The following is a 23,853-nucleotide window of genomic DNA, read 5'->3' as shown; positions in this document are numbered from 1 at the left end:
CCTGGGGGACCCCCACTTGCCACCCCTGACCATTCCGAGTATTCCCCATTTATCACCACCCTCTGAACTCGCCCTGGTAGCCACTTTTCAATCCATATACTCACCCTATGGTCCATGCCAACGGATCTTACTTTGTTTAGTAAACGTTTATGTGAAATGATTTTGCAAAATCCAGATACACTACGTCTATGGGCCTTCGATTATCTAGAAGGCTAATAGATTGGTTTGACAAAACGATTCTTCAGGAATCCATGTTTAATCACAAGTAGAGTATAAAGGTAAATATACAGATCAGTGTCACTGAGACTAGGTGACAGGTAATTGGGCTGTTGGAGTCCGGTGTAGTTCATGTGGCACAGGCTCAGAAATGCAGCACAAAAGGGATAAAAGTTAAAGAATAATGTACAGTGGAAAAAACTAAAGCCCTGTGCCACACAATCTAAAGATCTAAACTATTGTCTGTGTGGAGAAGTCTCGTTCATCACAGAGAGCACTGGCTTAACTTCAAACCTGTGTTTCGGCATATGCCTCTGGTAGCCTGTAAGGGCATGAGTGTGCACTCCTCCCCGTCAATATTCTGGCACCGTCCACAACATGTATTCTCAGGGTTTAAAGAGGAGAGGGAGGATGTGAAATATAAGTATTATGCCATCTTTTTAATCTAGATATGTTTCTAATCTGCACTTGCAGATAGCAGCTAGAACGTTATTATTGTCCATAGCCAACAGGTCCACATTCTTTTACTCTCCTTTTAAAATAATCATCAGTGCTTTCTGGGTCATGTTTGAGCACTTTAAAATGGTGAATAATGTATAATATCTGACATAAGAAAAAAATAAAACTGTAGTAGAGTGAATGAGCGGTGGGATGTCACAGACACTGTTAATGCAGATAAATTGAAGTCAACTTTTTCCATATAACATGGCAGCAAGGTCACAGAAGATAGGAGAAGAATAAATATTGTTTTAGCAGGCACTCTTTCAACTCTCTTTTCCAATGCACACTTTGTCCTTTGTGTAAGTGGAGCTCAAAAGAAATACAGATCTGTTTTTGGCGTACGGTTTTGTCTTCTGGGGATTTCGTAGTATTGGCGCTCAAGAGATGAATGAAATACATATTAAATTTTCATTCTCTAGGACATAAATGGGAAATTCATGCTTTCTGTGGGATGATAAGTACAATGTAAAGCAATTTATTCTGCCTGAATATTCAAAAGCATTAGTGATAATTACCTTTAATTGAAATTGGTTGTCATTCATAAGCACTTTTTAGGAAATGTGACCTTTCTTAAGAATATACAGTATTATCTAAGCACAAAAATAGGACTCATTCAGTAGATCTTCTTGTAAAGTTAATGACAACGTTCTTGACTTCAGGTTTCTTATTTGAGATGTTAATCTTCAGACTACAGTAGAATAGATGGTATTTCATTCTCAGCAGCAGAGTAAAAACAGCCCTTATCTAAATCTTTTTTTTTTTTATTATAAGGTCATTTCATCTTGACACCATCTTACTTAAGATATGTTCTAACCTAACATAAATCCATATTAGATGTCTTGAAGGTTTTCTTTTTTATAAGATTGTTATACTGCACATTGTTAGCTATACAAACCTTGGCTGGTATATCAGATATTGAAAAAAGTGTTGAAATGTATTGTCTGTATGTAATGTTGAAATGTATTGTCTACGATAGAGTAGTGAATCCTATGCAAGCATGGGGAGGACATACATCCTTCATGATGATATCTTTGCTAGAAACTGAAGCCATGGCCCAAAACGGCAAGATCTAACCTCTAAACCACTGCGCTGCCTCTGAAGAAAAATTAGACACCTGAAACGCATCATTTTGTCCTATAGGGCGTCTATAGTCTAATTTGTCTTCTTGTCTCTTTTTGTCTTATTTTATTGTATTTATTGGCTGATATACTTTAAATATTTGCAGCCTCAGTCATTAATATTGCATACTGATAGGATACTTCTGGATCCTATAAACTCTAGTCCTAGCTATCACTTTATTATTGTTAATCTTACCTTATTATTATTACCGACACTCCTTATTCAGCCACACCCAGATTCTGCGCCGGGAACAATGTATATATAAAAGTGAACCAACACAGGTTAGATCTACACACTGTTCAGTTTTATTTTTCCGCATACAGAATATGTATAGTATACATTCAAGACATAGCCCACCCATGGGATATTACCAATCCAAGCCATGCCAAACACCTCCCTCATGTACATACAGTTATTCATAGCATTTCTTGCCTGTCAATGTTCAGACAGTTTTAAAACAGCTTTTATAACAATACACAGGGTATCACATCACTTTGACCCATGTGCTAGTTCTGTGTGTAGCGGCTGGTTACTTTAGAGTACCGGTGCTTAGAGGGGGATCAGAGTGTAGTTAAACTCTGATCCAAATTGTTATGTTCAAAACAGGGCCTCTGTCTCAGCTTGGCTGTGCTGTGGGCTCATTCTGTTGTGCTGGGGTGTTCTTCCCACCCCAGTGCGGTAGGTGGCAGCGGTGGAGTCAAGGTTTGGGTGCTCTTTCCCAGCAGCCAATCGGGAGGGTTGAGCCTCGCTGTGCATGCTGGGGGAGGGTATTTATGGGGCAGACGCCATTGGTTCTGGGTCTTCTTCGTCCAGTGTAGCACCCACCTTTAGGGTGGCCACATCACGGTGCCCCAACATTATGGCCTACCTGGCCGGGGCGTGCGTGCCACGCGGTGTTCCTGGTTCTGAGACCATGTTGGTCCGGAACATTTGAGCAGCAACAGGGACCCAGTGATCGACCGGGTTCCCACTGTAACGGAACCCCAAATGGAACAGGGGTTAACGCCATTTAAGATTTTCCATTCCCGAAACCCAAGACAGCTATCAACACTCCACAGTCAGGCAAACAAATCCCAATAACGAGACACACAGCTCTGTTTGAGGTTCCAGACGAATAGACCCTTTATTGAGAAAATCAGGCTTTTATATACAGTTAGTAACCAAAATAAACAATGACCCAACTCCACCCACAACATTACGCAAGCAGCCCCAATATACATCTTTTTGGTAGACATCATGACTCCAGCTCTGACATAATTTACATGAGCTAATTAACGACAGCTGATAATTCAGACACCTGACCTTCAGGCTGTCTGCTAACTCACAATACACATTTATCATCAATAGACCTTCACACATCACTGAGTCAATTAGCACAAGCCATCCTAGATTCATTTACATCACACCAGACAGAGAGATGGCTCGAGTTGATGACATTAACACCTAACCGTATGTGTCCCCACATTATGAATGAGTCACTTTTTCAATTAACCTGTTGAGTTCAGAATCAACAAACAGCAATAGTTCAAGATATCCTGGAATATATTGTGAATTACAGACCCATGTTAAAGCAATCCAAGATATATTCTGAATGTCCATTATTTCCTGGCTCATACTTTGTAAGAGCTTCTGGGTTCCACGGGCCCTCCCGTTACACCCACCTTTGAGGATCCCAAGCGGTATAGCTGTACGGTGGGGAGTCTGTCTACGGAGCGCCAATGAGAGGCTGGTGGTCCAATAGGATTTTGATAAACCACCGGGGATCAAGGTAGCTGGACACCGAAGGATTGATCACCTTTTAGTCGGTACCTGGGTGTTCATTCAGGAGGGTCTGTGGCAGAGACTTTATCCTACAAAGGTTCAAGTGATACTCCGGCTGCCAGGTCAGTAAGAGAGGCCTGTCCCGGTTCACTAAACCCACTCAGGCAGGAGTGGTACAGAAGGTGTTATACATGGGAGCAGGACTGTTCCAAATACTACGCCTGAATCTGCTGTTCTCCTTCTTCTTGCAAACTCTATCCTTTTCATTACCAGTTCACTGTTTTTACCCGGCTGGGACATTCTTTTACTATTGCACCATTCACCCCTAGGAATTCGGAAGAGCCACGAGGTAAATGTGCCACCCAAAACAACCAGCAGCTCCTCCGGGGGTAATGCTACATGTGGTTAACACAAAACTAAACCAAGATTTCCATTTTCTCTATAGAAACATCTCTCTTAGAGCCGGTTCACACAGAGGCGACTTGGGATCCGACTTGAAGTCGCCCCAAGTCGCACGGTTGAGAAGGTCAATGTAAGTGAATGGAGCCGTCTTAATGTACACTACTGAAGTCGCTCCGACTTCAGAAAAGGTTCCTGTACTACTTCAATACGACTTGTAGGCAACTTGTACCCATTAATTTCAATGGAAGTCGCCTCCAAGTCGGATCCCCTGTTTTAACTGAAGCAACAATACAGGAAGAGAACATTTTTTCTCAGACAAACCCCTCCCTCCCCCCTCCCTCCCACAGAGCTGATTGTTGTTTTATTGGCCACTGGAAAGCAAGCCTCCTGTCCTGGAGGCGACTTGAAGTTGCCTTGTAAGTTTCCCTAAGTCGTGCTGTGGTGCGTGCTCAGGTTGTGTTCAGGTTGCCTCGCAAAGTTGCGGTCAGAGTCGTGTCGCCCCTGTGTGAACCGGCTCTTACTTCTAACTTCAAAGCAACAATATATTTAAAGAAGTACTGTAATAACCCAAAACAAGAAATATATATTAGGGAGGATCTTAACCACCTATTTCAACCAATTCTTTTGTGACAACTACAATCCCTTTTGCCCTAATATGCCTTTTAACATCAACCTGGATTACTCCTCCCACAAATGTGTCATTATCTTAAGCATGTAAAAAAATAGAGAACAATAAACATATCAGAATTAGTAGATATCAAGATCTCAGCTGTATAGCAATTGTCCATGAAAAATAAAGGAAAGGGGGTGTGACAGTCCATAAAAACAAGAGGGGTGGTGGGCATGACATTCTGTAGGTTAATGAAAATGAGTCCTCATCAAAAAATATAAAAAAAAAACACAAAAAGAGTCTCTTTGGTATGGCTTATGAATGTCCATAACATTTCCAGTATACAAAAAAAAAAAGAAATACAAGTCCACATTATTTCACTCATTAATTTAACTTACTAAACTTTTAAAATACCTCCAAGGATATGATTATGTACTCATGCATGTAATCAGAAGATTGTCCACCCCAAAAACTTGCCTCATTGTAAGGACAGAACTTGACATCCACAGGCAGACTGGAACTGATGCATGTGGGCTAGACTTGGGTCTTTGGGCTGGCATCTCAGATCTCTCTTTCTCGCAGTGTTCACTGGAACTCAGAACTCAGGCCTTGGGTTTGCATCATGGCTCCCCCTCAAGGCGTGATTCCCAGGAAAAAAATTCCAGGAGGAGTCCCACTTCAACCTTCAACTTCAAAAAGTAGAGGAAAGATCATACTGAAATTATGGCTTGGGCTCCTCCCAGGACCTCCTACGGCATTAGCACAACAAATATGAACAAAAATTTCCATGTAAAAGATTTGTTCAAGTAGCGGGCATCTAAATAGAGGCATGAATTGGGGGGGGGGATTATTTCTTCACGTGAATGGGGCTGGAGGGGGTGAATACTCATCAATTTGACTTAGGCGCTAGTTATGTGGCTAACACAAAACTAAACCAAGACTTCCATCTTCTCTATAGAAACATCTCTCTTACTTCTAACTTCAAAACAACAATATATTTAAATATATATATTTTATAGTAATCCAATGCATTTTTATAGCACTGATCGCTATAAAAATGCTAATGGTCCCAGAAATGTGTCAAAAGTGTCCGAAGTGTCCGCCATAATGTCGCAGTACCGAAAAAAACTGCTGATTGCCGCCATTACTAGTAAAAAAAAATATTAATGAAAATGCCATAAAAATACCCCCTATTTTGTAAACGCTATAACTTTTGCTCAAACCAATCAATAAACGCTTATTGCGATTCTTGTTTAGAAAAATATGTAGAAGAATACGTATTGGCCTAAACTGAGGGAGAAAAAATGTTTTTTTTATATATTTTTGGGGGATATTTATTATAGCAAAAAGTAAAAAATATAATTTTTTTTCAAAATTGTCACTCTATTTTTGTTTATAGTGCAAAAACTAAAAACCGCAGAGGTGAGCAAATACCTCCAAAAGAAAGCTCTATTTGTGGGAAAAAAAGGACGCTAATTTTGTTTGGGAGACACGTCGCACGACCGCGCAATTGTCAGTTAAAGCGACGCAGTGCCGAATCGCAAAACGTACTCTGGTCTTTGGGCAGCAATATGGTCCGGGGGTTAAGTGGTTAATGGACCTCAATCTATATCTTAGTATGAGGTATTTCAATTTTCAATAGTCAACTTTTACTTTGTTTCACTCAGTTGTATATTTATATTGTCATTTTCACAACTTGGCTCACAATTAGTCACCACTGAACAACTATTCTTGTTCATACCAATTATGCTTAGCTTTCCTCGATACACTATTGATTTTCACCATTCACTACATTAATTTCCACAAAGTCCCATATTGATTGAATTTACCCATCTAATCCAACCACTACACCAGAACCACATCCACCTTGCTTGTTCTCCTGCATTGGCTGACATCTTCTGGTGCGCCTCCACAGCTCCTGGTAATGTTTCCTTCTGGGTGATCCACGACCTTCGGTGCCATACCACTTTCATGTAGACACCCTGTAAGTAACATGCCCTTGAGGGATTTTTATTTTTCACCTCACTTATCATTATTGCCCATCTATTTGGGTTTTAACCACTTAACCCCCGGACCATATTGCTGACCAAAGACCAGAGCACTTTTTGCGATTCGGGACTGCGTCGCTTTAACTGACAATTGCGCGGTCGTGCGACGTGGCTCCCAAACAAAATTGGCGTCCTTTTTTTCCCACAAATAGAGCTTTCTTTTGGTGGTATTTGATCACTTCTACGGTTTTTATTTTTTGCGCTATAAACAAAATTAGAGCGACAATTTTGAAAAAAATGAATATTTTTTACTTTTTGCTATAATAAATATCCCCCAAAAATATATAAAACAACTTTTTCTTCCTCGGTTTAAGACGATACGTATTCTTCTACATATTTTTCGTAAAAAAAAATCGCAATAAGCGTTTATTGATTGGTTTGCGCAAAAGTTATAGCGTTTACTAAATAGGGGGTATTTTTATGGCATTTTTATTAATATATTTGTTTTACTAGTAATGGCGGCGATCAGCGATTTTTTTCGGTACTGCGACATTATGGCGGACACTTCGGACACTTTTGACACTTTTTGGGACCATTGGCATTTTTATAGCAATCAGTGCTATAAAAATGCATTGGATTACTATAAAAATGCCACTGGCAGTGAAGGGGTTAACACTAGGGGGCAGGGAAGGGGTTAAGTATGTCCCTGTGTGTGTTCTTACTGTGGGGGGGGTGGCCTCACTAGGGGAAACACTGATCTTCTGTTCATACATTATATGAACAGAGGATCAGCATTTCTCTCCCTGACAGGACCGGGAGCTGTGTGACTGTTTACACACACAGCTCCCGGTCCCCGCTCTGTAACGAGTAATCGCGGGTGCCTGGCGGCGATTGCGCCCGCCGAGCACCCGCACGGGAGTCACGGACTGGCCGCAGAGAGAGTCGACGTAATATGACGGGCTCTCGCCCAGGAGAGCCGACCTGCCGCCGTAGAATGACGGCGGCTGGTCGGCAAGTAGTTAACCAACCAATTAAAATTATCCTTCTTATTATAGAATTCTGTTCACGTGCTTCGATCCTGAAGATTGTACACAGCCATGAAACGCATTGAGCTACAGATGCTGTGTACTTTGCTATGCCCTTTTTAACTATTGTATGTTTACCACCATTGATGATTGGTTACATGGGTGTTCCTATCTACTCATGGGATAAAACAATTAATTTTAGGTTAGGGATCCACTAGGCCCTATAATTGGGCACTATTGTGTAAATGTATATATGTGATCCATTGGACTTTGCATTACTGCCTGTATCAAACTGTTTATTACTTCTGTTGGGGTTTAAGAGAGGCCCCAGATTACATTGACTAATTGTAATACTTGTGTTTAAATATGGCTATTGTTTGAGTTTGTATCATTACCATGTGTGACTCGAATTGAGTCCTGATGTATTATTACCATAATGTACCCTGGTTATGAACTATTAAATATCTTGTACTCATTTCTATATATCTATTTTTTTCGTACCCACACATTTCATTTAAAGTCCCAATTCCCCTCTCCTTTTTCCTTCCTTCCCCATCCCCAATTTTTATTCACACTGTATGAATCATACCGATAACTAAAAGGGTTGGGCCAGACTGAATACACATATATAAACTGACAATGTGTGTCCGTATATGGCAAGGAATCTATAGTCAGTATACAGGAGCCATGATAGACACAGAATATAATTTTACTGGATTTTACTTATTCAACATTCAACAAATTTTTGTTAAAGTGCATTCAAAGGGATGCAAAATCAGAATGGACAGGCAGCATGTAATCTTATCCCAGACCAGCTGTCATCAGCTCACTCTGGCTCATATTTTATTGACTGTTTACTGTATAACTCAAACTAATCTAACAATTGCAGTAATTTCCTGTAGCTTCCCATTCTCATGTACTGTAATTGTGTTAAAATGTAGTACTGCCAGCAGATAGACTGCTAGGATGTGAGACCAATAAAGTTTTTTTTAAAGTATTTAAAAAATGACAGTAATCAGTAAAACACACATCTCTTTTCATAATCTTCGCAATTTCCTGAGTGTGTTGAATGAGTAAAAACAAGATAACTGTTACATAGCCTGGAAATATTGTACAGATTATTATTATAAATTAAAAAGTTAACTTACATGTAGAGGCGATATATCTAATGATGGGAATATGCGCTATAAAAGCATGAGAAAACTTTAATATTATGGTATAAAGTCGTTATAAAACCATGCTTTTAAAGTAATTAGTAAAATATTAAAAGCAATTCTCATGGCAATAAGTGTTACTTATGAAAATTAAATAAATGCTAGCAATATTTAACCATAATCAGTAATTAGTAGTCAAAACACAGCTAACTTGTCTCTAGGGTCTACTGAAGAGTTAATCAAGTTCCTACAGTAACATCCCTGGCATTAAATGGTATGACTCTCAAGTGTAGCTTCTGAATACTCAAAGTTCAGACTTAAAGCTGTACTCCCGTATTGCGTATTTTATATATATATATATATATATATATTTATACAGATGTGCTCATAAGTTTACATACCCTGGCAGAATTTATGATTTCTTGGCCATTTTTCAGAGAAAATAAATGATAACACAAAAACTTTTCTTTCACTCATGGTTAGTGTTGAAGCCATTTATTATCAATCAACTGTTTTTACTCTTTTTAAATCGTAATGGCAACAGAAACTACCCAAATGACCCTGATCAACAGTTTACATACCCTGGTAATTTTTACCTGATAACATGCACACAAGTTGACACAAAGGGGTTTTAATGGCTATTGAAGGTAACCATCCTCACCTGTGATCTGTTTGCTTGTAATTAGTGTGTGTGTATAAAAGGTCAATGAGTTTCTAGACTCCTGACAGACCCTTGCATCTTTCATCCAGTGCTGCATTGACGTTTATAGATTCTGAATCATGGGGAAAGCAAAATAATTGTCAAAGGATCTGCGGTAAAAGGTAGTTGAACTGTATAAAACAGGAAAGGGATAAAAAAAGATATCCAAGGAATTAAGAATGCCAATCAGCAGTGTTCAAACTCTAATCAAGAAGTGGAAAATGAAGGGTTCTGTTAAAACCAAACCACGTTCAGATAGACAAACTAAAATTTCAGCCACAACTGCCAGGAAAATTGTTCTAGAGGCAAAGAAAAACCCACAAATAACTACAGGTGAAATGCAGGACTCTCTAAAAACATGTGTTGTAGCTGTTTTAAGATGCACAATAAGAAGGCACTTGAAGAAAGATGGGCTGCATGGTCAAGTTGCCAGAAAAAAGCCATTACTACGCAAATGCCACAAAGTATCCCGCTTACAATACGCCAAACAGCACAGAGACAAGCCTCAAACCTTCTGGCACAAAATCATTTGGAGTGATGAGACCAAAATTTAGCTTTTTGACCACAACCATAAACACTTCATTTGAAGAGGACTCAACATGGCCTATGATGTAAGGTACACCATTCCTACTATAAAACAGGGAGGTGGATCGCTGATGTTTTGGGGATGTGTTAGCTACAAAGGCACAGGAAATTTGGTCAAACTTGATGGCAAGATGAATGCAGTATGTTATCAAAAAATACTGGAGGAACATTTGCATTCATCAGCCAGGAAGCTGCACATGGGACGTACTTGGACATTCCAACATGATAATGATCCAAAACACAAGGCCAAGTCAACCTGTCATGGGCTACAGCAGAATAAAGTGAAGGTTCTGGAGTGGCCATCTCAGTCTCCTGACCTCAATATCATTGAGGCACTCTGGGGAGATCTCAAATGTGCAGTTCATGCAAGACAGCCCAAAAAATTACAGGAACTGGAGGTTTTTGCCAAGAGGAATGGGCAGCTTTACCATCTGAAAAGATAAAGAGCCTCATCCACAAATAGCACAAAATACTTCAAGCTGTCATTGATGTTAAAAGGGGCAATACATGGTATTAAGAACTGGGGTATGTAAACTTTTGATAAGGGTCATTTGGGTAGTTTCTGTTGTCATTTCGATTTAAAAAGAGTAAACACAGTTGATTGATAATAAATGGTTTCAGCCAAACACTAACCATGAGTGAAAGAAATGTGTTTGTGTTATTATTCATATTCTCTGAAAAATGGCCAAGAAACCATAACTTCTGCCAGGGTATCTAAACTTATGAGCACAACTGTATACATGTATATACACTAGGGATAAGCTTTGAGTTCGAGTCAAACTCATGTTCGACTCGAACATTGCCTGTTCGCCTGCTCGGCGAACAACGAACAATTTCGGGTGTTCGCTGCAAATTCGCAAAAGCCGCGGAACACCCTGTTAAAGTCTATGGGAGAAATCTAAAGTGCTAATTTTAAAGGCTAATATGCAAGTTATTGTCCTAAAAAGTGTTTGGGGACCTGGGTCCTGCACCAGGGGACATGTATCAATGCAAAAAAAAGTTTTAAAAACTGCAGTTTTTTCGGGAGCAGTGAATTTAATAATGCTTAAGCTTATGCTTAAGTGAAACAATAAAAGTGAAATATTCCTTTAAATTTTGTACCATGGGGGGGGTGTAAAGTAAGCATGTGAAATAGCACATGTTTCCCGTACTTAGAACTGTCTCTGCACAAAGTGTAATTTCTGAAGGAAAAAAAGTCATTTAAAACCGGACTCGCGGCTATAATGAATTGTCGGCTCCCGGCAATTCAGAGAGAATTCATTCATAAAAAAAAAAAGCGTGGGGTCCCCCCAAATTCAATTACCAGGCCCTTATGGTCTGGTATGGATATTAAGGGGAACCCCGCCGTCAATTAAAAAAAATGATGTGGGGTTCCTCCCAAATATCCATTTCAGACCCTTCAGGTCTGGTGTGGATTTTAAGGGGAACTCCACCCCAAATAAAAAAAAAATGGCGTGGAGTTCCCCCAAAAATCCACACCAGACCCCTTATCCGAGCACGTAACCTGGCCGGTCGCAGAAAAGAGGGGGGGACAGAGAGCGCCCCCCTCTCCTGAACTATACCAGGCCACATTCCCTCAGCATGGGGAGGATGTCCCCATGTTGATGGGGACAAGGGCCTCATCCCCACAACCCTGGCCGGTGGTTTCGGGGGTCTGCAGGCGGGGGGCTTATCAGAATCTGGAAGACCCCTTTAATAAAGGGGACTCCCAGATCCTGGCCCCCCCTATGTGAATTGGTAATGGGGTACATTGTACCCCTACCATTTCACGAAGGAAGTGCAAATAGTTGTAAAAAAACACACACACACCGTGGAAAAAAGTCCTTTATTAAAAAAAAAAAAAAATTCAGTGGTGGTAATCTACTCGGTCCCGGCTCCCCGCTCCAACATTGTCGGTATCCAGCAATGGGTGATCTCCTCTCCGGTCCAGTGATGAGAAGATCGTCCAGGATCCAGAGCGCAGCATCGCCGGCCGCCTGTGTCCACCGGAGACAGCCCGGCGAATGACGCTGCTGAAGCTGTGACATTTCTTTTATAGGTGAGGCAGGGCCACCTGTCACGTGACCCCGTCCCCCTCTGAAGCACCCTCTGCTATGTCAGGCTTCCCCCTTGCGTCAGAGAGGCCGGGGTCACGTGACGGGTGGCCCTGCCTCACCAATATAAGAAATGTCACAGCTCCAGCAGCGTCATTCGCCGGGCTGTCTCCGGCGGTGGAGACAGGCAGGCGGCGATGCTGCGCTCTGGATCCCAGACAATCTTCTCATTGCTCGACCGGAGAGGATATCACCCGTCGCTGGATACTGACAATGTTGGAGTGGGGAGACAGCATCGCCGGCCGCTTGTCTCCACCGCTGGAGACAACCCGGCGAATGATGCTGTTAAAGCTGTGACATTTCTTATATTGGTGAGGCGGGGCCACCCGTCACGTGACCCCACCCCCTCTGATGCAAGGGGGAAGCCTGGGCTTCCCCAGTGACGTAGCAGAGGGTGCGTCAGAGGGGGCCGGGGTCACGTGACGGGTGGCCCCGCCTCACCAATATAAGAAATGTCACAGCTTCAGCAGCATCATTCGCCGGGCTGTCTCCGGCAGTGGAGACAGGCGGCTGGCGATGCTGCGCTCTGGATCCCGGACGATCTTCTCATCGCTGGGCCGGAGAGGAGATCACCCGTCGCTGGATACCGACAATGTTGGAGCCAGGACCGAGTGGATTACCACCGCTGGATTTTTTTTCCGACGGTGTGTGTGTGGCCTGCTACGGTTCAGGAGAGGGGGGGGGCGCTCTCTCGTCCCCCCTCTTTTCTGCGGCCAGGTTACGTGCTCAGATAAGGGGTCTGGTGTGGATTTTTGGGGGGACGCCATTTTTTTAAAATTTGGGGTGGAGTTCCCCTTAAAATCCACACCAGACCTGAAGGGTCTGGAATGTATATTTGGGGGGAACCCCACGTCATTTTATTTTTAAATTGACGGCGGGGTTCCCCTTAATATCCATACCAGACCTGAAGGGCCTTGTAATTGAATATGGGGGGACCCCACGCCTTTTTTTTTTATGAATGAATTCTCTCTGAATTGCCAGGAGCCGACAATTCATTATGGTCGCGAGTCAGTTTTAAATTACTTTTTTTCCTTCAGAAATGACACTTTGTGCAGAGACAGTTCTAAGTACGGGAAACATATGCTATTTCACAGGCTTACTTTACACCCCCCCTAGGTATGAAATTTAAAGGAATATTTCACTTTTATTGTTTCACTTTAAGCATTATTAAATTCACTGCTCCCGAAAAAACTGCAGTTTTTAAAACTTTTTTTGCATTGATACATGTCACCTGGGGCAGGACCCAGGTCCCCAAACACTTTTTAGGACAATAACTTGCATATTAGCCTTTAAAATTAGCACTTGAGATTTCAAACGTTCGAGTCCCATAGACTTTAACAGGGTTCTAAAGTTTGCACGAACGTTTGGTGTGTTCGCAGGTTCTGGTGCAAACCAAACAGGGGGGTGTTCGGCTCATCCCTAATATACACACACATTTGTGCTCAAAATTTGCACACCCTGGCAGAAATTGTGTAATTTTTGGCATTGTTCTTGAAAATATGACTGATCGTGATAAAAAACTGTCTTTTATTTAAGTATAGTGATCATATGAAGTAATTTATTATCACATAGTTGTTTGGCTCCTTCTTAAATCATAATGACAAGAAAACACCCAAAAGGCCCTGATCAAACATTTGCATACCCTGGATTGTTTTGGCCCTGATCAAAAGTTTACATACCCTGGATTGCTTTGGCCCTGATCAAAAGTTTACATACCCTGGATAGTACAGACACACAAGGTGAAGCACACAGGTTAAAATTGAAATTGAAAGTTAATATTCCACATCTGTTGCTTTTTAAATTGCAACTAGTTTCTGTGTATAAATAGTCAATGTTTGTTAGCTCTCACATGGATGCACTGAGCAAGCTAAAGAACTGTCAAAAGACCTGCGTAACAAGTTAATAAAACTTTTTAGAGGTGGAAAAGGATACAAAAAGATATCCAAAGCATTCAATATGCTAGTCAGTACTGTTCAATTACTTTTTAAGAAATGGAAAGTTTGGGGATCTCTTGATACCAAGGCAAGGTCAGGTAGACCAAGAAAGATTGCAGCCACAACTGACAGAAAAATAGTTCAGGATACAAAGAAAAAAAACACAGGTAACTTCAAAAGAAATACAGGCTGATCTGGAAAAAGTCAGATACGACCAAAAATACGACCATACAAAAATTAGCTGCATGGTTGAGTTGCCTATACTGCTCCCATGCTACAAATAAGTCTAATTACAATATGCCCAATAACTGCTTGACATGCCTCACAGCTTCTGGTACACTATAATCTGAAGTGATGAGACCAAAATAGAGCTTTATGGTCACAACCAAAAACACTATGTTTGGAGAGGGGTTAACCAGGCCTATAACAACAAGAATACCATACCCACTGTGAAGTATGGGTGCGACTCACTGATGTTTTGGGGGTGTGAGCACTAAAGACTCAGGGAATCTTGTGAAAATGTATGGCAAGATGAATGCAGCATGTTATCAGAAAATATTGGAAGACAATTTCCATTCTTCTGCACAAAAGCTGCACATGGGATGCTTTTGAACCTTCCAGTACGACAATGACCCTAAGCACAAGGCCAAGTGATCCTGGGGAGATCTCAAATGTGCGGTCCATGCAAGAATATACCTGACAAAAGATTTTTAATTCTCTTTAAGTAGTCTTGTGATCTAGACAGTCATATAAAGAGAAGAATTTCAGCGCTCCAAATTTGTGATGCTCCTTCTACTGGCCAGTAGGGATCGATACTGGATCCCGCCGAGCGACATCAGAGTACCCCAGGACGTTTTTATCTTTGATGGGCATCTTCACCCTATGGACCTGTAAGTGTACACCTTACACAAAATGTACTGAAACCAGTAGGTTCAATTGCCCCCCCCCTATCTTACCTTTTCACTTGTTATCTAGGCACCCCGCCAAACAGAAAAGACAAGCCTTCAAGGCCTGAGACTTTCTGGAAAAAAATACTGCTCTTAAGCAATATGACCTAGTCTGTGGCCTGCCACTGCCTGCAATTGGATACTGGAGAAACAGCAATACACAGATGAGATCATCACTCTGCTCCCTTCTACTTTCACAAAGTTCCTAAGTTAAGATGGATGGCAATGGATTTGAGTCTGATTGGTTCAGAGTATTGCTTCTCTCTCCATCCCATTATGAGTGCTGCTGTGCATAAGATTGCAATTATAACTACCGGTAATATAAAAATGGATTCAGGTACTTATGCTAGTTCTGTGTAAAAATATATTCATTTTTTATTTTTTTAAAACCATCACTGAATTAAATGGCTGATTTTTATATCTACATTTAAAGGCAGATTATAGTGTAAAAAAATGCATTTTAAAGCACACAATTATGTTTTTATATGTGTTCTTGACTTTCCAAATTTTCCTCGTTATAGTATTTTTAATACACAAATTGTCAGATTCTTCTTGTGCTGGCTATCTGTAGCTTAGGGGACATGGTCACCATCCCTGCTAAATAACTGCTGATGAATGAATGTAGGCCAAGATTCGACAAGATCTGGAGATCCTGGAGAGAGTTTAAGGAAACAGAAATTTTAATGAATGTTTCAGGACACTAGGAGGGTATAGGTTCTGGCCCTTTCCTATTCCCCCCTTAAATTTTAGTTTAATTTAATTAAATTTTTTTATGCACAGGTCACTTTGTAACTGCACCTCGGAGAATACTGATTTTCGTATTCTAGATTTTTATATTCAACATATAATTTCACTCTTTTCCCCCCTTATTTCCATCACCTCTTTTTTCTTTTTTTTAATGTAGCCTAGGCCCTTACATATAATTAGATTAGATGCTGGCTTAGTAATAATATAAACGATATATATGAAACACTTAACACTAGTGCACCTTAGAGATTACAGATTCTGGTATCTAGATCCTAAACACAATCACACATTTTCTTTTTAAACTTTTTTTTTTTCTTCTTCTCTTCTTCTTCTTCCTTAGGCTTAGACCGCATTACACGGGTACTATAGAGCGTTCTGACACTAGAATTCTAGGGCCAAATTCTCAAAAAGTCTGCGTAACTTAAATTTCAGCAGTTAAGTTACACTGACTTAACATTTCTACCTAAGTGCCCGATCGTCAAAGCACTTAGGTAGAAATTTCAGGCCGTGTAACTTAAGTGCCGCCGTCGTAAGGCGGTCCTCCTCTCCTGGGGGCGTTTTAAATTTAAATGAGGCGCGCTCCCGCGCCGGCCGTACTGCGCATGCGTGTGACGTAATTTTCCCGACGTGCAGCGCGCGAACGTAATTAACGCCGGGCGGCTTTGAGAATTTCGACGGGACACTAAAGTTGCGACGGGTGAAAAAAAAAGACGCGCCGGGAAAACAAATAATTATAAAAAAAAATGACAGCGTCGCTCAGCATGCATTCCTGAGAGGGAGAACTCCATGCCAATTTTCAAAGAAAAAAACGGCATGGGTTCCCCCTCCAGGAGCATACCAGGCCCTTAGGTCTGGTATGGGTTGTAAGGAGACCCCCCCACGCCGAAAAATTGACGTAGGGGGTCCCCCTACAATCCATACCAGACCCGTATCCAAAGCACGCTACCCGGCCGGTCAGGAATGGGAGTGGGGACGAGCGAGCGTCCCCCCCCCTCCTGAGCCGTGCCAGGCCGCATGCCCTCAACATGGGGGGGTTGGGTGCTCTGGGGCAGGGGGGCGCACTGCGGGCCCCCCCACCCCAGAGCACCCTGTCCCCATGTCGATGAGGACAGGACCTCTTCCCGACAACCCTTGCCATTGGTTGTCGGGGTCTGCGGGCGGGGGGCTTATCGGAATCTGGGAGTCCCCTTTAATAAGGGGGCCCCCAGATACCGGCCCCCCACCCTAAGTGAATGGATATGGGGTACATCGTACCCCTATCCATTCACCTGGAGGCAAAAAGTAAAAGTTAGTAAACACACAACACAAGGCTTTTTAAAATAATTTATTATTCTGCTCCGGATGCCCCCCCCTGTCTTCGTTATTAGCTCAATTACCAGGGGGGGCTTCTTCTTCCACTCTCCGGGGGTCTTCTCCGCTCTCCGGGGGGTTTCTTCTTCCGCTCTCCGGGGGGGGCTTCTCCGGACTCCGGGGGGCTTCTTCCATCTTCTCCCCTCTTCCGCTGTTGACTCGGCGAACCCCGGTTCTTCTGCAGCTGTCCGGTGCCTTCTCCTTCAGCGCTGGCTGCCTGCTATGTTTGTGTGTTAGCTCAATTAGTAACAGGCAGCCGGCGCGGTCTTCTGTGACGTCAGGGTCTTCTGTTCTTCTCTCTTCCGATGTTGACTCGTCGCCTGTTGTCGCTGTAATGATGGAAGCGCGCCTTGCATCCCATTTATATAGGCATCACCGTCCCATCATGCTCCGGTAGGTACCCACGTGGTGGGTGCACGTGGGTAGGCACCCACCACGTGGGTACCTGCCGGAGCATGATGGGACGGTGATGCCTATATAAATGGGATGCAAGGCGCGCTTCCATCATTACAGCGACAACAGGCGACGAGTCAACATCGGAAGAGAGAAGAACAGAAGACCCTGACGTCACAGAAGACCGCGCCGGCTGCCTGTTACTAATTGAGCTAACACACAAACATAGCAGGCAGCCAGCGCTGAAGAAGAAGGCACCGGAGAGCTGCAGAAGAACCGGGGTTCGCCGAGTCAACAGCGGAAGAGGGGAGAAGATGGAAGAAGCCCCCCGGAGTCCGGAGAAGCCCCCCCCGGAGAGCGGAAGAAGAAACCCCCCGGAGAGCGGAGAAGACCCCCGGAGAGTGGAAGAAGAAGCCCCCCCTGGTAATTGAGCTAATAACGAAGACAGGGGGGGCATCCGGAGCAGAATAATAAATTATTTTAAAAAGCCTTGTGTTGTGTGTTTACTAACTTTTACTTTTTGCCTCCAGGTGAATGGATAGGGGTACGATGTACCCCATATCCATTCACTTAGGGTGGGGGGCCGGTATCTGGGGGCCCCCTTATTAAAGGGGACTCCCAGATTCCGATAAGCCCCCGCCCGCAGACCCCGACAACCAATGGCAAGGGTTGTCGGGAAGAGGTCCTGTCCTCATCTACATGGGGACAGGGTGCTCTGGGGTGGGGGGGCCCGCAGTGCGCCCCCCTGCCCCAGAGCACCCAACCCCCCCATGTTGAGGGCATGCGGCCTGGCACGGCTCAGGAGGGGGGGGGACGCTCGCTCGTCCCCACTCCCATTCCTGACCGGCCGGGTAGCGTGCTTTGGATACGGGTCTGGTATGGATTGTAGGGGGACCCCCTACATCAATTTTTCGGCGTGGGGGGGGTCTCCTTACAACCCATACCAGACCTAAGGGCCTGGTATGCTCCTGGGGGGGGAACCCATGCCGGTTTTGAATTTAAAAATTGCCGTGGAGTTCTCCCTCAGGAATGCATACCAAATGCCGTCGCTGGAACGGGCCTTTACAATGTGTGACTAACTTTCCACATTATAAAACCAGCCCTAGTTTTGCGCAGGCAAATTCGGAACTTACGCAGAAATCACAGTGCTGAAATGCTTTGAAAATCTGCTTAAGTCCTCATTTGCATACGCAAAGCTGCATTTCAATGAGAAATGCCCCCAGTGGCGGATGCGGTACTGCATCCTAAAATCTGACCGTGTAAGTGTCTTACACATGTCAGATTTTCTGCCTAACTTTGGAAAAAGCCTTTTGAGAATCGTTTCCAAAGTTAGGCACAGGGATACGCAGGCTGAACAGCAGTTAAGTCTGCGTATCTCTTTTGAGAATCAGGCCCCTAGATCTTAAACGTATAATTCATAATGTTTTCACTTCTAATCCCCCCTTTTTTTTTTTTAGATTAACTTATATGTGCACCTCAGAGAACACTGATTTTAGTATTTTAGATTCTAACACAAATATATAATTTTTTTTTTCTTCTTCTTCTTCTTCTTAGGCATAGGTTACGTTACACAGGTATATTAGAGAATTCTGATTCTAGTAAATCTAGATCTTAAACACATAATGAATAGTTTTTCCCCTATCTCTTTTTTCTCTCCTTTTTTTTCCCCCCCTACACCATGCACCTCCAGTGTCCCTGACCTCTCTAGACCATAGAGTATATTAATGGGATGAGAACTTTTCTTTTTTACATAGGGAGTATATTGACACTGTTTATGTTTGTTTATGTATATGTATGTAGGAATGTTTAAAGTATTTATATATTAATTGTACGAAATGTACTGTAACGGAAAAGATTAATAAAGAAAACTTGTAACAAAAATAACAAGAGGAAAATAACTGCTGATTCATAATTTTCCATGTACAAGATCTAGCTTTCCATCAGATTTAGCAGCCTGACAGATTTCCATTGATATAGGAGCAAAAACAAGGTATATTTACAGTAAAAAGGATTCATTTAGTGCCGGTTCACACTGGGGTGGCTTCAAAGTCGCACGTACACTGTGACTTAAGCACAAGTTTGCAAACAACTTCTGTAATCGAAGTCAATACAAGTCGCTCTGAAGTCGTCCCCAAAAGGTAAGGAACTTCTTAAGGTATGCAGTTAACACTCCCTTCACAGGACCGGTATGTTAGACATGTTATCAAAAACATTACCCAATAATGGCTAGTTATCGTCATTCATTAACCAGGCATGTGTATAAAAAGGAACCCAATCGCTCATTGCTCAATTTCCCAGCATAAGAAATGTATTAAAAGAACAGTATTCTACTCACAAGTAAAATTAATACATCAAGCATTCAGAATGTAGTGATCGCTGTCATGTCAGTGGTAGTCTATCCCTCCACAGTTAGAATCACTCCCTAGGACGCACTTAACCCCTTGATCGCCCCCTAGTGTTTAACCCCTTATCTGCCAGTGTCATAATAATCAGTGCATTTTTATAGCACTGATCGCTGTATAAATGACAATGGTCGCAAAATAGTGTCTAAAGTGTCTGATGTGTCCGCCGCAATGTCGCAGTCACGATAAAAATTGCAGATCGCCGCCATTACTAGTAAAAAAATAAATAATAATAATGCCATAAATGTATTCCCTATTTTGTAGATGCTATAACTTTGATTTGGTTTTTTTATATATATATTTTCGGGGGATATTTATTATAGCAAAAAATCTAAAATGTTTTTTATTTTTTCAAAATTGTTGCATTCTTTTTGTTTATATCGCTAAAAATAAAATACACAGAAGTGATCAAATACCACCAAAATAAAGCTCCATTTGTGGGGAAAAAAGGACGTCAATTTTGTTTGGGAGCCACGTCGCACAACCGCGCAATTGTCAGTTAAAACGATACAGTGACGTATAGCAAAAAGTGCTCTGGTCAGGAAGAAGGTAAATTCTTCCGGGGCTGAAGTGGTTAAAGTCATTGTGATATTAATGTCTCAAGCAATATTATAATGTAATTAAATGTAATCTGTACAATTCCTCCCTATTATTTTACCTTTGCTGTAAATGAGTGTACTGTAACTGGATGTCGCTAGCATTGGTTAATTTTATTGGTAGTACTGCCATGATTTAAGCAGTACAATACCAGGAAACTGGATTTTAAGTCCTTGAAGTCAGGTCATCTTTATGGGTTTTATAAAAATGTTTCATCAGTTTCAAAATCTTCCATTTTTCAAATTGGCAGCGATACTCTCACAGAGCAAGGTGAAACATATCAAAAATGACTTTAATGTTCAACTGTGTACAAACTCCCACAGTTCTACAAAGAAAGGCAAGTTTGAAGTTTTCAGTGAATTTAATTGTTTCATTTCTGGATAAAAGTTCTTGCTGTGTTTAGTTTCCCAGTGAGTGCATTCAAGACATGCTTTGAAGTTTGTATTTCTTGTTAAAAAGGTATGTCACATTTGTTGATTTGCAAATGCTCTGCTTTAACCTTCAGCAAAATATTGCTATATTTTTATAGACTGATTTGTATTTCATTTATAGTATGTGTAATAAGTAGAACAAAGGCTTTGTCTACTAAGATGATCATGATCATCTTGCTGAATATAAAGATAATGAGGGGTTAAATATTTTGAGCTAGTGGGAAAAATCTTCCGGCATAGTGAGCCAAATCTGTCACCTAAGAACTTCAGGTCAGGGAAGTGTTGCAGCTAATCATCTTTTCATTGTTCAAGGCTTTGACTATAAGAAAACAGACAGAAAATTGGGATTCTGCTTCATTCAATAAAAAAAATCCTTCAAATCAGAAATGCTGGCTCAGTAGAATCCTCACTGGTCATCATTACAATAAAGTAAAAACAATATCTATTCTTGTGCAAAACTGAGGGCATAGAAATTAGTTTTAACAAAGGTCTTATGTAACACTGTAAATATAAAGAGTAAAGAAGATGTCCATAGAGAGCAAAAGTATCAAAGTGGTCCAAGGTTGGTAGATTAGCAGATATTTTGTATCCCTTCCAACAATTGGTTGATCGATTGATCTTGCATGGAGTAATTTTTCCTCCTGGTTCTGTAGCAAGAGCTGCCTTAACAAGAATGTCCTTGAGATGAGTTACTCAGATAAATCTAGTGACATACAAGGCATGGTATTGGCAACTGCGGCTGCAGGATCTGCTGAAAAAAATGGTGTTACAAGAGTTTGATGATGAATACATAAAAGCTTATGGGGGACCCTGGAATATAGTAATACAATGAGCTTCTTCATTTGTCCATGGTTACTTGGGCCCCTCTTTTTATGAACCATACATCAGCCTTTAAATGTAGATGTTGATGGGATATGGCATAGATGGATCTGTAGGGGTATGGAAAAAAATATTTTAACTGGTGACATTAAATAGGGTTCCTGGGGCATGAATGCACCTGTGAATCACTGGAGGAAAAGTCGGCATTCAGGATAACATCAACTAGCGGTCTTCCTTGAAATAACATGCATAACAGTTGTAAAATGGCAGCCTGACAGTATGAGCACTGGGTAGAGCTGGAAATTTTAGAAGGTGGATTGAGGCTAGGTTCATATTGATACGACACCACTGTTGTACGACTATCATCCTACTTTGCCCTGTTACATCTGTCCTAAATCGGTCCTACTTTGGTCCTACTTCCGTCCAACTTGAATGAACAAGATACAATTTTTCTCCGACTTTGAGATAGTCCGACTTGTCCTTTGACCAATCAAAACAATCCCAAAATGTCATAAATTCTTTTTACTGCTGTTGTAATCACCATGTCGGATGTCACAAGTCGGGTGGTTAGGACAAGGATCCTACTTTGAACTGACTTCAAAGATATTCAATGGGCTGAAAAGTACCAAAGTCAGACTAAAGTAGTACAGGGAGCATTTTCAAAGTCGGACCGACTTGTGTCGGACCAGTTAGGATAACTCTCATAGGGAACCATTGATTTGCACATGTCATGCGATATGAGCTCCCAATGTCAGAGCGTCTCGTCACTAGGCTCCTCCCCTACACGTTGCATCACTTGACACGTGACTTTTTCAAGACTGTTCTCTGCCACCCAAAAAAAAAAAATGGGAAGGTCCCCCAGTGGGGTTTTTTAGCGGCATGATGTTCTCAATAAATAAGAGTGGTTGGATGATATTGAAGTTAAAATCTTTACTTGGTTTCAACATTGAATTACAATAAAATGTACAACATGGTTGGAGCATTTGTAAAATAATGTAGATAATATACATATAGTACACTCTGATTATACATGAAAATAAAAATAACAGTGGCAAAAATCAACAACAATACAATACACGTTACATCATGATTCAATTGTTTCCATATGAGTACCCGGACGCATTTCGACCTAAACTGTCACGGTCTTCTTCAGGGGAATTGTACTCTGATAGATATAATTAGAAAAATTATTATTAAAGTTACATCCCTCTAACAAAAATGTTTAACATCTGCTGAGAGAATATTGTTGAAATTATATTTACCACTCAAGGGTTAATGAATTAATATGTAATCAGAGATGGTTGCTGAGAAGTAAAAATGATCCGAAGACCCCCATAGCAAGAGAAACCCCCGTTCCGCTTGACGGGAACCCACCAAACCGGGCTTACAAGGAGTCACAAGTGTGGACCATAGGGGGGAGGAGACGACCGGAAGACACCTGTATTGATTGAATATTTAGTTTAATTTAATATAAGTAATAATGTGAGTACTAATAATATTGCATAAGCATAGATCATAGAACATCCATTTGGCTATGACCCCGACCACATGTAACGATCTAATAGGATCATAAACATGGGCGTATGTAGGAGGTAAGTATTGAAATGGAATATATTAGTAAATCTTAATACACCAATGCTAGTATTGCAAAGGTGTAGATGGAAGTATACCAAAACCAAAGGTTTTGTACTGGTACAATGAACATCATACTGGTGTCAGTGTGATGTGAATGAGGGGGGGGGGGGGGAAGGGGTTGAAGAAAAATGTGTGAGAGTGTGGTGAACAAATAGATGTGAGTGTATATATCAATAGAAATGTGTGAAAGGGGCAAAAAAGTGTTTAGACCAGTTAGGTCTGGTTCACACCTGTATTTTGCTAATGGGGAATATTCCCAGTGCTTCCCGCCGACAGAACACAATAGCACTGAAGGAGAGATTCACCCATCAATGCTGACTGTGTGGATGTAGGTATTGAGCAATTATCTTATCTTCCATCTACGGTGGAAGGAAAGAAAATTGCATAATCTATGGCATGCCTAAAGCCTAGTACACATAGTTACATAGTAGATGAGGTAGAAAA

General features: G+C 41.6%; 1 long non-coding RNA gene across 1 annotated transcript; it reads right to left on the bottom strand.

Moving 5' to 3' along the window:
* Positions 1–22,684: 22,684 nt before the first annotated feature.
* On the bottom strand, positions 22,685–23,280 carry LOC120928677. The gene is made up of 2 exons (XR_005747297.1): positions 23,037–23,280; positions 22,685–22,939 (listed from the first exon to the last, which is right to left on the bottom strand). It is a non-coding gene; the product is annotated as an uncharacterized LOC120928677 (long non-coding RNA).
* Positions 23,281–23,853: the final 573 nt, after the last annotated feature.

Source organism: Rana temporaria, chromosome 2 (genome assembly GCF_905171775.1).
Source record: "Rana temporaria chromosome 2, aRanTem1.1, whole genome shotgun sequence".
Lineage (NCBI taxonomy): Eukaryota > Metazoa > Chordata > Amphibia > Anura > Ranidae > Rana > Rana temporaria.
The sequence above is the reverse complement of the archived record's forward strand: the minus strand, read 5'-3'. Positions and strand labels throughout refer to the sequence as shown.